Source organism: Pavona decussata, unplaced genomic scaffold, assembly GCF_977016875.1.
Source record: "Pavona decussata unplaced genomic scaffold, jaPavDecu1.1 SCAFFOLD_164, whole genome shotgun sequence".
Taxonomy (NCBI): Eukaryota; Metazoa; Cnidaria; class Anthozoa; order Scleractinia; family Agariciidae; genus Pavona; species Pavona decussata.
The window spans coordinates 648,381-661,370 of record NW_028145575.1 but is presented as its reverse complement, the minus strand read 5'-3'; the positions used below and the strand labels follow the sequence as shown (position 1 = coordinate 661,370).

At 40.7% G+C, this 12,990-nt stretch overlaps 1 pseudogene; it reads left to right on the top strand.

The window, feature by feature from the left end:
• The first annotated feature begins 541 nt into the window (after positions 1–541).
• LOC146464373 (uncharacterized) lies at positions 542–4,023 on the top strand (annotated as a pseudogene).
• The last annotated feature ends 8,967 nt before the right edge of the window (positions 4,024–12,990 follow it).

Below are 12,990 nucleotides of genomic sequence, written 5' to 3'. Positions count from 1 at the left end.
AAGCCAAGTAGGTTCATTTTAGGCCGCGCTATAATATTTTTATCTGTCCGGTCATTCTAGGGGAACTTGAGTCTTTTCGAAATTACTAGGTTATCGTTTGTCCATTTCCCGAAAACCTTAGGTCTTATTTCCTTTCCGAAAATCTTAGCTAACCCTTTTTTTCGGTACCCAAAACGACATTTTTATCAATCCGAAAACAACAGCCCTTCACTGGACACCAGAGGGGAGACGCAGGCGAGGATGACCCAAGATCACCTGGCGTCGGACTGTGGAAGCAGAACTGAAGACCTTACATCATACCTGGGGAACCATTCAGAGGCTGGCCCGGGACAGACAGGAGTGGCTTAATTTTGTTGCTGCCCTACATGCCAAGCCGGCATATGGGCATGAGTGAGTGAGTGAGTGAGTGAAAACAACAGGCCTTAAATTTCCCATATCACGAAAGTTCGAGGTCAAAATTCCCTTTAGAAAATTGAGGGGGATTAACGACCTTCCGAACAGATACTTTACCGAAACGATCCATTGGGTGCCCCTGGTTAACTTTTGAGTTGTAACAAACTCTACACTGTTAAGAAATTAATGTTAAAAGCGCGGGGAAAGAACTTCAGGCGCGTAGGCCACAGGTCAAGCGAAGCCAACTGAAAGTCGATTTCACTGAGCGCGTAGGGGAGGGGAGGGGATCAAAGCGTATCAAAAGCCATATACGTTTATCCAAAATTATCATTGTGACCACAAAACAGACAAATATTGCCAAACCCCTGCATTTGTGGTCTTCTTGACTGAAATTAATTGTTAAATTCTGTAGGTCTGAAATGGAGGAACTCGACAAAGAAAAGGTTTATTTAAATGCCATAGGAGACAAAAATGAACGAGGTTTGAGTGTGAGAAAAGCCGCCAAAAAGTGGGGAGTTCCAAGATCCACTCTGTAGGACAGGTTATGTGGGAAAGCAAAGAGCAAAAGAACAGAACCTCGTACTGTGCTAGCTCAGACTGAAGAAGATCGGTTTGACGAATGGCTCGTAGAAAGTTCCAAGCGTGGTTTTGGCGTAACTAAAGATGAATTTTTTAGACAGCGTCAAACATTTATCGAGAAAGATAAGCGCGAGACTAAATTTACAGGTAACAAGCCAGGCAACAAGTGGTACAGGGACTTTTTTAAGAGAAACCCAAAAGTGAGATTGAGAAGTGCGCGCCCTCTCCACAAAAAGCGTGCCAAAATTTCACCTAAAGATCTTGATGAATGGTTTGCCAATTATGAGAAGTTTATACAGGATGCAGGAGTTATTGTTATAGACTGTCCCGGCCAAATTTGGAACTGTGACGAAACTGGATTCGACCTGCAGGGGAGAGCCGGAAAGGTGATGGGCCCAGCCAGCACTAAACAACAGCCCTATGGAGTCATAACTGGAACAATGGAACATATAACTGTGTTACCTTGTTTCGATGCATGTGGGCAATGCATCCCTCCATATATCCTCTATCCCGGGAAACGCATTCCTAACCATTACAATCTTTTGGAGGGCGGAGTTCCAGGTAGCTGCTATTCTTTGACCGAGAAAGGTTACATGGATACAGCTACCTTTTACATGTGGTTAGGCAAAGATTTTATTCCCAATTTACCACCCGCGAGGTCCGTTGTGTTGATAGCGCGCGGACACACATCGACCTAGACACGTTTGAGCTGGCGACTAGAAATGGTGTCTACGTATACGTGCTGCTTAAAAATGCCACTAACCTTGTCCAACCTGCTGACGTTGGTTTGTTTGGGGCAATGAAGCAGTCCGGGTACAAGAACGGAAGGCGTTACTCTCTGGAAAACCCCAATACCGACATAACGAAGAACAACTTTTCTTCTATCTTTAAGAAAACTTGGGAAGACGCCATGCGCCAATCAATTCTTGTGGAGGCGTTCAGAAAATCAGGGGTGTATCCTATAAACCGCCTCTAAATTTCTCATGACCAGGTCAGGCCCTCTGTGGTGTGTGCCGGCGTATCCACCATTTCAGCGCCAGCAGGACCGCAAATAGCCCCCTCTGTTTACACGGCTGAAGAGGCGGCTCTTACCTTGACGTCATTATTCAGTTATACTCCTCTGGTTACCCAACAAACTGTGCCCTTAGGCGTAATAAATCCACTACCGGTTACACAACAAGCTGTGCCCTTAGGCGCAATGACGTCTCCATTGCAACAGCAAGGTGCCCTCTTCACCCACCTCGAACGTCCTATACAGCAGTCAGACGGTCCGATGTCAGCAGCATTTTTGGTCCTTGAATCCGAACTCCAAAGTCCAGTCAGGGTAAAGTACAGACGCCGCTTAAACGAGGGATACGATTTGCCCGACAGCCCTATACTACCTATGAAATATGGAAAAAGCTGTACACTGTTTCATTTAAGCCATGCGTGAATCTCCCAGATGTGTACTCAGCACCACAACTCCAGGGTATACAAGGTGTATCAGCAGAGAATTCCGCACTTCTGAGCTCGCGTCCGACACCTGTGTTTTCAGACACCCAATACTACCCTTCAGGTCCAGCGACAGAAGTGTCTCCTGTGCTTCAGGAACTTTTAACATATCAATCTCTTCCTGAAAATAACTCAGCGAAGAAAAAGAAGAGGTCTCTGCCAAATTTTATGAACAGCGAAGTCTCTCAGAATCATGCGAGACGAAAAATTGAAAAAAGCAAGAGAACTTGCCGCAAAGGAGAAGAAAATTCGAGAAAGGAGGACAAAAAGGAAGCAAAAAGGAAAGAACAAGAGGAAAACAAAAGAAAAAAGGAAGAAAAGAACCGTGAAAAAGAAAAGTCTGCATCAACTAAGAAGACTAAGAAGAGAAAGGTTAGCCAACGCAAAGGGAAACAGTGGAGAAAAGATTTACTCTTTGAGTACAATGACATTTCTGAAAACAATTGTAAAGTTTGTCTTACCGAATACGATGAAGGTAATGGCGAAAACATGCCGTGGGTCATGTGCGTGGAAAGCAAATATTGGATGCACGTTGAGTGCATTCCATTTGGCGTCAACACAAGCCAAATTCATAATGGGGATAAATTCTTTTGTCATGACTGTAATTAAAACTTAATCAAGTTGAAGAAACAGTAAACTCTAAATAGAGGTGTAAACGAATCCAAACGTTGTAATTATTTCCTTGTATTTTGCAAGGGAAGAAGATTGTGATATTATTTTCTCACGTAAAAGTTGAGTTCGATTACCGCCGATTTACACGCTTCATGTTTAGCGTGTTCCGCTGAAAACATTTTGTACAGCTTGCAACGTACAAGTTCTTACAGACAGTTGTATCTAGTTGGTAGATCAATCCGTACTAAGCGCATTCAAATTAAATTTTCTTTTTAAGCGAGTTGTCTCTTTATCATGGGCTAGGGTGAATATCTTACAATGACTATGTACTACAGTACCCTTACAAAATACTCAAACATAAATATATATTTCATTTTCAGTATTTCCTATCCAAATTGACATGATAAGGGTTGTCATTTCAAACGCCGTTGTAAAAGGCTCTAATGACTTTTAGATCCGCCCTCCGCCATCGTTCTCCCTCAAAGTAACTTAAGAATATGGTAATAAGTACTATCCAACTGCGTGCTTGATTTGGGTTCCTGAAATCGAATCTATACCACCGGAGATGAGGGCTGTTGTCACCGATATTAAGCGTGGCGAAACTGTGGCAACCATAGCTGGGCTTCCTATTGGACGGGTTCCACGAGGATTGTCGTCGTGCTTTTGGGAGCTTTTGAGTTCCCCTGATGTGGATTCAATTCAGTGGTAATGTGACTACATTATTACAGTAAAGGAAGGCTGCAATTGGAGTAGAGTCCGAGATAGGGTCAGCGCTGCCTTGAAAGAAATGGTCGAGAGAAGTGTTTTGCAAATAAAGATCATTTAAACTTGAAAAATATTGCGTGTTTTATGTGTGTTGTTTTCTAGTCCGGCCCAGTGTCGACTGAGTCAGTCACCAGACTTTCTCATCTTTACAAATTTGTCACTGGGCTCGAGTGGTTTATACCCTATGGACTTTTTCGATAAATGTGAAAGAGATGAGAATGCTTTGAAATTCGGAGAAAAGGTACTTTTCTAAAAGGATTGATTTTTATTTATCTTTTATGGGAGTTATTTTGCACGATAGTGAGGAATATTTCTAAAAAAAGGCAAATATTTATCTCAATTCGATCGTCTGGAAATAGGGCAACCTGTCCGGAATTAGGGCGCCCAATTTGACCAATTCTTTTCAATATTTCGACGAAACTAAGGGGGATCTGGCGATGAAACTTCAAGGCCTAATTACAGACAGTTGACACTACATAGTGGGGAAATTTTAGCTCGTGAAAGCTGTTTTGAGGTAAGATATAACGGTACAGTCAAACCTGTGTTAAGCGGATACCCTCGGGACCCTTTCAAGTGTCCGCTTAATACAGGTTGTCCGCTGAAAACAGGTTCCCTTAGAATTTGTATTAAAAGGGTCATATTAACATTCCTCAGTATTTAAAGGCCTTGAAAGGGCCAAATACCATTCTCGTGAACGTATACGATAACTGTGGAATGCCTTATTCCCATAAGCAATGGCAAGTATATGTGATCATTTTTTTTTAATATTAGAAGATGTAAAGCGTAACAGTGTCTATATTGATCCAATTAAGTAAAGGTTCACACAATCAAAACAAGACTAAAAGTTCTGTACAAACAATATGGAATTATAAAATGTTGCGTTTCTTTGGTTCGTGCACTAGGCTGGCAAGAATATTTTGTACAAGTAGACTACAACAGTAAACTCTAAGCGAAAAATACAAAACAAAGCGTTAATTCGTGGCTGCTTTAGTTTCCAAAGCCTACTGATTTGAAGTAGGTCATTAACTTTACCGATGGCCAGTGATAGGTCGTCCCTTCTGTGATAGCGAGAATACTTCAGTAACATATCTGTCAATTTTTAAACTCCACGGTCAGATTTTAAGGCAGGCCTTTTTTGCGGCTAGTTCATGCTCTTCGCCCGAGTCGCTATCCACGTGTACTCACTTTGCTGGAGTTAATTCTACAGAGATGTGACAACTCTTTTGTCGGCAAAGTTAAATGACCGATCTGTTAAAACGTGGACAAAAAACGTACATCCTTTTTGCAGTGTCCGTTTAATACAGGGTTTTAACAATAGAAATCACCATAAAAGTCAAGTTTAAGGTATCCGCGTCCGCTTAATATAGGTGTCCGTTCAATACAGGTTCTTTTTACAGTAAATGTGGGGAAGAAAAATAAGACTAGTGCTGCAGCTATCCGCTTAATAGAGGGTGTCCGCTTAATTATATAATATTTGGTCCGCTTAATACAGGTTTGACTGTATTTGCAAAAAGCGTCCGGTAATAGGGCAACTGACTGTACTTTTATTCGTTAAATTGTTGTACATTGTAAGAGCATTAAGATTTTAATGCAATGTGTTAGAAATGAATTATTATTATTATTATTATTATTATTATTATATTCGCCACGTAACATATCTTTTTAAAAAAAATTAAATGCGTCATCCTCAAACAAAGACGTTTTATGCAATTATTGGGTCAAGCACCTGGATTTGTTTTCCTTTATCCTTTGATGATTTGTAGTTGAGTTGGAGTAGTCTTTATTAGAAGACAAATTTTGAACGGATGCCCCTGATCTCGACATCCCTGGAGAATCGCCAGTTTCTGTGGGTGCTATCGGCGTGGCTGACCTCGTAAAGCTTTGAATATTTGGAGTTGAGACAGCCAGTCTTTTATTAGTATTCAAATTTGAATTGTACCTCTTAGGATGAGACGATGTTCCTTGAGAATTGCCAGGTTTTGTGGGTTGTCTGGGCTTGGCTGGGTTCGTATGGCTTTGCATATTTGGAGCTGAGGTGACGTATGCTCTTTTCGAACTCAGATTAAGATTGGACGCCTTAAAATGGGCTGATTTCCCCTGGGAATAGCCAGTTTGTGTGGCTTGAAGTTGCGACGTTAAGGGGGGTGGTACGTTGTGGAAATTTCCGCCCCTGGTGTGTAGGAAACTATTGCCTACTTTTAAGAACTTGATAATGTACTCTGGGTAACACTGATCCATATCAAAGACGACAAAGAACTTTGGATTGTGTGTGTTATCCACACACGAGTCGTATAGATCGCTCTCGGGATTTGTGGGATCTTTTGGTGGTGGTCTTTGAAGGGTACTTTGCCCTTTAATGTACAAACCAACCAAAACTCTCGCCAAGAACATGACATAACACTCTTCAGCATCCCGTACATTAGCGTAGCAATAGCTTGAAGATGCTTCAACTGCGAAGTAACGTCCTTTGCCGTATTTAGTACCACTTTGGCCATTTAAACGCCAATCAAAGTTCTGTTTGCAAATGGCGTCTACTACATCTGGGTTAGTTCCATGGAACAATTGCTTTTCATTCGCTGCATCTTGTGGGCTGCACTGACTCGGACGAAAGTTCACCATATATTTTCGTTTCCTTGAAGTCAAAAAGAGGGATTAAAGCCAAAGAGGTGAGACGTATAATGGGGTTGGTTTAGAGAAGGTTGTTATGCTCAGTCTTAGGCTATTCAATCGGCTCATAGTTAGCTGCAGGTATTTCGTGTTCTTGAAACAAATATGTTAGTCTCAATCTAGTTCCGAAAGCAAACATTATTTTGGGTTTTCGGTAAATAGTCGAAATGTTTTTGTTTTCCGACTTCATTTACCCAAGAACTGGTTCCGGAACTAACAACTTCGATACTTTCAGTTTACCAGACCCATTCTTACTTCCAACTGTAGCTAAACTTGCAACGTATTAATTACAACATCACCGTTTGTTTTTCGTTATTTAGTAGCTACTTTCAAGCGATTCTGCAAATCAAGGTGGATCCCGATGAAGCAACTAACATAGGAATGGACAACAGAAAGGTAACTTAAGTTTTAAGCACCAGCTCTCCCCACTTCCCTTGCGACTCTCCCGACGTGAAAGGAACCAGGCAATATACCGATCAATCAAGAAATCAAGCAGCCAGTCAGTCAGTCAGTTGGTCGGCAACATTGTTCAGTATTCCCGGGAGACTGCCAAACCCTTGATGTTAAAGGACATTAGGTAGAGTGCAGAGCCATGATAAGTTTGTCGTTTCTTCAGGGTAGTCAAATGCGAGGGGCAAGTTTCTTTGATGCTGATTAAATTTATTCGCGAAAACTAGTGACAATGAAGAAAATCGATTATAAGTAGGAATTCGCACCATTTTAAGTGAACGTCAATTCGGTACGCTTCCAGTCTGGGAAGGTTTTGGTAAAATGCCGGTTTAATCTTAGTTATTTTTTTTGAACGTTAATTGGCAGACAAAGGAAATAATTTACCTGCTGTACTTCTCCCACATGAAAGGATTCTGAACTCTCTCTACACTGGTAATAATGGCTCCTGCCTCTGTCACCGTTTCTCTGAACAACGTCTCAACGCCTTTAAATTCATCAGAATTTGGCTCCAACTTGACACGTTTATATTTCTTACCTGAGGTCATAGGACACCAGTCGCGATTACTTAAATCAAATGCAGGGAAAAGTTAGTAAAAAAAGAAGCATACAGAGTATCAACACTTTAGTTCCTCTTGTCTTAATACTTAGGTATAAGGAAGCGTGCCAGTTAGGCATTTTGTAAATATTTTAACGTGATGATGCGCAAACAATGCAACTATACATTAGTCCGTTTTTAAGGATGTGGTCATGCGCACTACGCCCTTAGATACTACGAACCCAATCGTTTGTGGCACAATTTTTAAAAATAAGATATGAAGGCGAAATTCAGTCTATTTTTCCTCTCCTCTCATGTTGTTGGGTGTCCTTGCCTTGTGAATCCCTTAATGGTAGCTTCTCTTTCTGACATCCCTGAGGTAAATTTTTTTTCTCTTGCGCACTTGAAGAAAGATCTGGATGGCTGGGTACATCATTTACATTTACAACTGAACTACTGGGAGGCAACCCCGTTTGTTTCCGAGTTTCCCGATGATTGTTTGAAAACAAAGTTTTGTTCTCCGAGGGCATTTCGTTTGCACCTGTTTGAAAGGGATCTTTGTTCCTTTCAAAAGATCTTTGCTCAAGGGGAACCAAAATATTGCATTGCGCATAGTAAGCGATCCTTGTGGAAGATTTGGAAACAAGGCCTTGTTGGATGTCCTTGCCTTGTGAATCTTTCCTTTCTTCCGCACTTGAAGAAAGATCTACCCTTCTGGAAATAATCTGCCCTTCTGCTTCAAAGGGAATTTTGGAAATGCTGCTGGACTCTTGGGACGTTACTTTGCTCTTTCGACTTGCACTTCTTTAAGACATCTCTTCTCTATCCTCCTCACTTTCCGCAGTTTGAAAGGGATCTTTGTTCCTTTCAAAAGATCTTTGCTCAAGGGGAACCAAAATATTGCATTGCGCATAGTAAGCGATCCTTTTAGAAGATTTGGAAACAAGGCCGTGTCTTTCTAGAATTTTCTTGTTATGCGAGTTCAGATCAACATTGTTATGAACCAGGGGACAATCACAAGTAGTATGCTGAACCACACTGGAACAGATATGAAGGTGCGGGCAATCATCGCTTGGGCATGTGGCTTTTACATACAACAGACAAACTTGCGGGAAGCTGTAACTAACAATTCGTCTGATAAGTTCGTTTGAAAATTTCTCGAGTCCAAAACTTGCTGCCGTTGCCCTGTTATCTTTGTCAAAGAAGTCGTGGGAACGACGGCATTTACCGTTGCAATTTCCTTCCAAAAACCGTTTACAAATATGCCATCGCCGACATTCATCCGTCCAGAGATGGGCGCCCATGTAACTATACTGAGGGCACATTTTATTCTGTAGATCAATTGTTGCATCAATAATTTTCCCATCTTGATCTTTCCACACGACTATACGATCCCGAGCGTGCCATTGAAACCAGTTTTTTACTGTGCCTCCCCAACCATTGCCAACGTTGTCTCCAAGGTTACATATGTAGTTTAGTGCTTGTAGTTTCTCTGCATCCTCTCCGGCCATGGCTGTGCGGAAGTGATGGGCTCTGTCGCAGACTGAATTGCTTCCATCCTATTTATATTCAAATCTCTTATTATCGCGCTGCATGGCTGTCTGTGTTTAACTGAGCCTTGGGGGCAACTAATATAGTTCAATCCTGTTTGTTTTGATACCTTACATGCGTGCGTTAAAGATTTTTTTTCCTGATTGCAGTTACAACGAAGCACTAAAGTAGGCAGATCTACCAACATTGTATGCCTGATTTGACTTTCTTTCGAACAACCTTTTTAACTCTATACCTTCATCAAGAAACCACAAACTCTCAAATTTGCTGCCTCCACCTGCCCTTTCATCCCACAATCTTAGGAGCAAGAATCGTTTTATAATTCCGGTGTTCAAGACCAATCGTTACAAGAACTCTTTTATTATTGGTCATTTGTAGTAGAAATCAACAATGATTTAGATAAACATATACAGGCAAAAACTAACGATAGAAAAGTCCTACGTTTCGGCGACATCTTGGCGCCATTGTCAAGGGAAACTAAAATTAGGTATGCGATTTCAAGAGTAAAGCTGGCGACACACCTGGCGATTTTACACGCCAATCGCAGCGATCGGCGAGAATCGCAAGGTGTGCCCGGTTCAGATATCGGCGATTAAATTCGCCGGCATTCGCCAAGTGTGCCCGTTCCCGCGATTTTCTAAGCTCATCGCTGCGAATCGCCCATTAATCAGGATGGGCTATTTTATCATATTACTTTTCAAAATGGTAGATAAGATGGAGCCAGGGAACCAGCTCGAAGTGCCACATCGCTGCGTTCGGCGAAAATAATCGCCAAGCTTGTCCGCATCAATCGGTGGCGAAAATCGCTTGCGATTTTCGCTGGCGATTAAATTCGCCGCGATCGGCGAATAAAATCGCGAGGTGTGTCGCCGGCTTAAGGTGGGGGTAAACGTGAATTTGAATGGAATTTTAAGAGGTTTAAAGAAGAGATAAAAGAAAGAAAATGATTTTTGAAACACCAACAGACAGTTGATACCCACGCAAGAGCACCCCAGGTTTTTAGTGGACTAACTTGGTATCCGTCTATTAATTGTTAATTACAAATTCTAATTTTAAAACTTCACTAAATCTTCAGTATTTCTTATTTCTTATAATTTTACCAATCCTTCTAAAAAAAACTATCTCCTCCCAAATATACCCAAAATTCACCTAAAAATCACAAAACACCCCACAACATAGATTCACGGGATAAGCAGAGAGTTTTTGGATTGCTTGTAAAGTGAACGAGATATTTCCATTAAACCGATTTTAAGCGGCGTGGAAACGGCTTTCAGGTTTCCCCCCGCCTTAACTGAGAGTTCAGAGTCGCTAATTTGTATAAGTTAGACAAAGACCCTAGCGCAAATTGTGCACCATGCTGTGTACCAACTAAAAGATGACAGTATTTAGCTTCAAGTTGTCGATAGTAAAAGTTTATGAAAAAGGTGTATAACAACTTAGCCTGTTGTTCTTGCAAAACACCGCTACCAACAACATACACAGAGAGACCTATCTGCTATTCGCAAAAGTCACGGATGAGAAAATTAAAAGCAAGCGTCGTTTGCTCAAAGATCAACATTCCAAATTTTGTCAGTAGATAAGATGCCCTTAAAGCCAGTCAGAACCACTTCTCGTGCGATCCATTATGTAATATTTCGAAACAGGCGGCAGAGCACAAAAGGTAAAAGTGCATTGTCCAAGCAGAAGAGCCTCGCTGATTCGCCATACTTCACGCAAACATTTTAAATTAAATAGAATAATAGGTATGGGAAGATACAGGGTGAATGAGAAAGAAAGCTGATGGCGTGATCTTCGTAACTAACTTTAAAACTGATCACCCAAAGATTTGTCCAATATTTACTTGGGCGAAGCGCATGCGCAGCTCACGATTTGGAAGATAAGTTTGGACCATTTCCCACGCAGAATTATCTTTCAATTCGTGTCACATACCTGTTACCCTCGGTCCAAGAAATCACGACCACTACCATAGATTTTAACCGGTTTGGTTTGAAATTTTCTGTTGTTTATTAACTAGTGAGCTGAGATTTTTTGTCGCCTAATGTGCTGGCAAGCGGATTAGGAAGTCACCACTCGCCTTTGATCGATTCCATCCCCGGCATTGGCCAAATAAAATAAAACAAAAAAGCCTGTGCTTTTTCAAAGCCGGAAATCCGTCATTAAAGTTTTGTTTTGAGAAAAGCCCTCGTCAACCCTTAACTTTTGAGTAAACAAGTTTTGAAAAGAGCTTCGAAATGGACTGAAACTATCAAATTTATTTTACCGAAAACTATTATAAAACGAACAGCAATACAGGAAAGTACAAATGAATAGCTTTCCTTTGAATGGTCATTGTTGAGAGGCAAGCCCAATATTATAATTATCTTGTATGTTATGTCTGCTAACAACAGCTGTACAGTTGTATTTGCTGTCGCCCTTGGATAGTAATCGGATTTGAATTTACCCGAAAATACTCTTCATCAATATTCGTTTCACTCGACAATCGCATAAAGGCTTGGGTACGAGAATGATTGAAAATGGGCCATTTCCTAGGTGCTTTAAATCTCATTATGAAAGTGAGGCTTCGTGCGTCGTTTTCTATTATGAAAACTAGTTTTATTAATATGCAAACAGAACTTATTTTTATATGAAAAGTTTTGCACTTAGCCTCGCTTTCGTAATAGATACAAAGCAACTCGGAAATTGCCTTTGATTTTCAAAACTACGTATACTTTGCACGCAAAAGCCATTAATTTTCATCCTTTGTAAGATAAGAAGAACGAAACGTCTACCAAATTATACCTTGAAAACAAAACAGCCACGGTAGAAGTCAACTAACTTTACTGAAACTCTTAACACTGTAAAGGAATTTGTCCCAATCTAATATCTCCTCTATCCCCATCATGATATTTTCATGAAATGATAATGAGTGCAACAGCGTGGGTTTCAGTTGAGTGATAAAAGCAATTTCGCCTCTGCTTTGGTGTTGCTTTACTACGCTCTGTGATTCGTTGGCAAAGTTCCCGCCACTTTCTCAACCAATGAGAAGCCAAACCAAAATCAATAGTGTCTGAGTCGCACACGTTTTCCCGCGCTTGATGCCGGTTAAGTGTATTGGCTTCGAGTTCTGATTGGCTGATTGTGTTCTGTACGTCTGTTGTGATTGGCCAGAGTAATTACTTTGGTTTTGGTTTTACCACATTTCTCGGTTGTGTGTCTATTGATCAGGCCATTGAGTGAAAGCGAGGCTGTAGTTAACTTTGTTTGGATACAAACCTCACTTCTTTTCATATGAAAATGATGTCTTTGTTATGCTAACTAGTTTCTATTTACATATGAAAAGTACTGAGCTTTCTTTCAAGACAGAGTCCACTTCAGCCTCGCTTCCACTCAAAGGCTAGGTCACTGAGCACAACAGTTTAATCGGCTATCAGGGACAATTCTATCAGGAATATTTTGATTAATCGCAGCCATCTTTCTGATTAAAGAGCGCAAAATGCTATAGATTAATACAAAACTACAAACGGATCGCATGAAAGTACAAACGGAGGACAAGTTAACTGAAAATACCAATAGAAAAGCAGACGTCAATAAGAGAGAACGTTAAAATACAAGCGTTTTATTAACAAGCAAACACAAGGGCTGCAATGCATGCTACATTGAATACCTGAGCTATTGCCAACAATTTACAAATAACTTTAGTTAAGTAAACTATTTCTGTAAATTTCGATAGTTTTGCTGGTGTTTTGTTTGTTTTGTTCTTGTCTTACTATCAAACTCCCATGCAGTTTGATATAGCTGCTTAACCGTGAGGTACAAAACTGAATTCTATTTTGAAGATCCGGTTTTTGGAAGTTTGAATGACTGCCAAGCAGAGGGTCAGGCCCTTGGGTTCTCACTTTTGCATGGGAAAATGTATATATCTATTTGTTACATAATTAATTTTCATAATTTGTTACAAAATTGCAGGA